The sequence below is a fragment of the Poecilia reticulata genome, chromosome 11 (assembly GCF_904066995.2).
Source record: "Poecilia reticulata chromosome 11, P_reticulata-male-v2, whole genome shotgun sequence".
Lineage (NCBI taxonomy): Eukaryota > Metazoa > Chordata > Actinopteri > Cyprinodontiformes > Poeciliidae > Poecilia > Poecilia reticulata.
The window spans coordinates 7,757,699-7,761,348 of NC_088840.1; the positions used below are offsets into that span (position 1 = coordinate 7,757,699).

Sequence of the window (3,650 nt, forward strand, 5' to 3'; positions counted from 1 at the left end):
ACTGAGGCTTAAATACAATTTCTTAATGTAGTATAGTTAATTAAATTTGTAAATTAAAATAAAGAGGACAAAACTGATGTTTGATCAATTCTCCATGATATAAATCTATAAGCAGTTTAGTTTCTGTTAGTTCTGTCAAGATGCAAAAAAGGGAAAATTTCTATTTATATTGGTCAATCGTTTTATTGTAAATATGCTGTAGGAGCCGTAGTTTGACAACTGTTAGAAATATCACCACGTTTTGAGAACACAGGGGATTAGCTCAGTTTTTGTCGCTTATTTTATGAATTGCAGCAGCTGCAGTGCGCCGCAATAAAGGTAGAATAAAGCTGATAAACAGGTGAAGAACCGAACAACACAGAATCACTTCTGGTTGTTTGCCAAGCCAAACATCCATTAAAAGTTCCACCAAGCCTCTACTAAGGCACTGGGGTCAAGTTTCTCGACACAGGCAAAACAAGGTTCAATGTCCAAACTTATTGATTGTTCTTGGTGATTTATTTTCCTCTTTCACCAAACAATTACAGAGATTAAACTTTCATTTGTTCTCATGCTACCACTCTTGCTCTGGTAAAAACCATCGGCTCCAAACCAAATGCGTGCTGGTCCTTCACCAGGCCCCTGCACTTGTAGACAGTGGACATTACTTACTGTCTAAGTTTAGAAAATAAATAAGAAAATAATACAACAAAAAAATTAATAAAATCAACAATTATCGACCTACAAATAAACTCTGTAAATAATACAAAAAATAGAAATTTAAGAATAAAGTAACAAAATTCAAATGGATAAAGAAAAAATTGCTCCAACAACTTCTATTCTGCCTTTTCTCGCTGTGTATCGGCTTTACACACGACCCGTTGTCTTGGCAACCGACGAACAACAGCTCAGAGAGCAGAGACTACTGATCTGGGAAATCAACACAAAAAACAAACATTTCCCACACAAAATAGTAGCAAAAACACTAAAACAGAACATCCAGTCTGTTGCATTATGCTGTCAGGCTAAATGTCTATATTATGATTATTAATAAGTTTTCGCCTGAGCACAGCGGCGGTTGATTAGCTGATTTAAACAGCTGCTCTACTGATGACGTGGTGGGCGGGTTGACCTGTTTTAGTGCTAACGGAACCAAAACACACCGAACTGCGCAGCACATGCTAAGGTTGTCAAAGTCAGTAGCAGGCTAATAACAGTTAGGCTAGTATAACTGACCCACTGCTCACTTGTTCAATCTTTTCTTTAAATTAAAACGTTTTCCTCATCTGTTAAATCCGAAGTCCTTATTACCATTATCTATGGTTGAATTAACTGCTAAACATTGCATCCGTTGTTCTGATTCTTTGCGTGATTGTAGTATTTTCCTGACCACCGATATTCCTGACTCAATGGACAGCAATGACGCATGTGTGACTTACTATAAGTCACATAATGTCCAGTCCAGTAACACATATATCCATCAATGCTGCTGCCTCGCGCTCTGTCCTTCTCTCGCACTTCCCGGAAAAAAAGAGTTTTATGCGCTTAATGTCCGATTTGCCATAACTATTTGTCGCTAGATGGGGTGGCAACAGTGGTGGCGAGGCTCTCGTTTTGGGTGGCAACTGCCACCCCAGTAGATCCGCCCCTGACTATTATTAATTTTCAAGCAACACGTTAGCAGCCACACCCCAGAAATCAATGGGGAATATGACACGGACGTCCGTTTTAGCACTACCGCATTTTTATGCCACATAGAATGCTTCCGGTGCACAGGCAACAGTATGTTAACAGTGGCTCCTCAGTCCTGCAGGACTATTAATGATGCTTATATAATTATTCAGACGTCCTGAAACGCTCCAACAACAACAAAGGATTTAAGCTGGATGTGTCAAAACTTCACAATAACTCTGAAGGTAATTTAATAACTCGTTTGTATTCATCATAATGCCTCATATGTCTGACGTAGCTAACAGGGACAAGCTTACAAAGGTGCTATGTAAATGTTAAGTGTTTTGATTATCTGTGCATTGTGCAATCTACATATCTATGCTGTATAGATAGATAAAGATATAGATATAAACATGTATAGATCTGTCTATATTGTGCCCAAGCTATCAGTCGAAGCTGGTTAGCTTCCAAATTTAGCATCTAATTCGGAAAATAGCTAAAATGCGATTACACTTAATTTTTTACTATCTTGAGCTTTTTTAATGTTGTACTTTAAAATCAACACCTATTTCAAACCTAACTAGATTATTCTGTACTAACAGCAGAATAAATAAAACATTTGTGAAACCTAATTGATTTGTGAAATTTGTAAAATGTCAGTAATAGATTCCATAACACATTCTGAATTATTAATTTAGCATTATTTGTTATTTTAACTTTCCGTTTTCTTTCTTTTTTTAATCTTTATTACAGTTGGAGTTGGACAGGAGTTCTGTTTGATGGCTTCCTGGAGGCAGAGATTGGCTGAGCTATTGTTGCCAACAACTTTTCTCCTGCTATTAACGTTTTTGCTTTTCTTTATATAAAGTATTTCTATCAGTTGCTCTTTTTCCGTTTGTATACTGTATTTGTTTATACAGTATTTTTTTTATTTCCCTGGTCAGTTGAGGTGGAAATGTACATCCTCTTGATGACTGACAAAATGTCAGAACCACATGGACTGAGCTGGTTACATCAGATCAATCTGAATCTTTATTTCTCATTGAAACGACTTCTTTTAATTTTAAGACATTGTTATAAAATAATTGCATCTTTATTCTGCTGTAAGACTGCTTTCTTGTAATTAAAATTTCTTGTATCCTGACCTTAATGCTCCCTTAAACAACTCAGAACAGATGATTGAAATAAAGGCACTTTTTGAAAGTATTTTCTGTGATTTTATTATAGAAATTGAGGATGGGGGGAATCGATTAAAATCGAATCTGGTATGAAAAAAAATCTTGTATCATCCAGCCTTATTCAGCATATTAAATTATATGACTGACTACATATTACTTAATATTTACATTTCTTTGCTAGTATTACCTAAAACTGTTGCATTTTAACATCTCACTTGAATTCCTGATCTACATGCAAATACTTGATATAACGTAAACACAGAGAAAAGGGGAAAAGGTTTGTGAAATGTAGAGAATTACAAATGAGATTAAATTTTATTGTAGGTACAAACAGGATAGCAAAATGAACAGTGAATATATAATATACTTCCTAGCAGCCAATTAGACATCAAACTTGTTTTGCCTTTACTGGTGATGAAAACTCGTCACTCTGGAGGAGAGGAAGACCGGCTCAGCCCCGTCCAGGATGACTGCAGTGTCAGGGTAGCCAATAAAGTCTGCAGGTAGATTTTTGCATATCTGGTGCTCTGGTTTCAAGATCATAGTTTTTTTATTTACTGTAAATAAAATGTTAGTCCACGTTGTGATGATCTGGCAGACGTGGACTGATGGATGCCGTCAGCAGGTCCAGGTGCTTGGATCCAATGGAAAGGTAATCAGCACAGCGATCATGACTCAGAAACACATCACGAGATGTTACGATGCAAACCTGAAAAATTTAAAAGAAAAAAACTAATAAGTGTCCATATTTAGCTGCACAACGTAATCAAAACTAATAAATCCTCAGCTCTTTCTAAGAGGTTTGCTTGAAAATAAATTGAC

The 3,650-nt window shown here is 36.2% G+C and overlaps 1 long non-coding RNA gene across 1 annotated transcript; it reads left to right on the forward strand.

Annotated features, from left to right (window-relative positions):
- On the forward strand, window positions 1–2,794 carry LOC145553883 (uncharacterized). Its single transcript, XR_014089928.1, has 2 exons — window positions 1–1,895; window positions 2,404–2,794. It is a non-coding gene; the product is annotated as an uncharacterized LOC145553883 (long non-coding RNA).
- The last annotated feature ends 856 nt before the right edge of the window (window positions 2,795–3,650 follow it).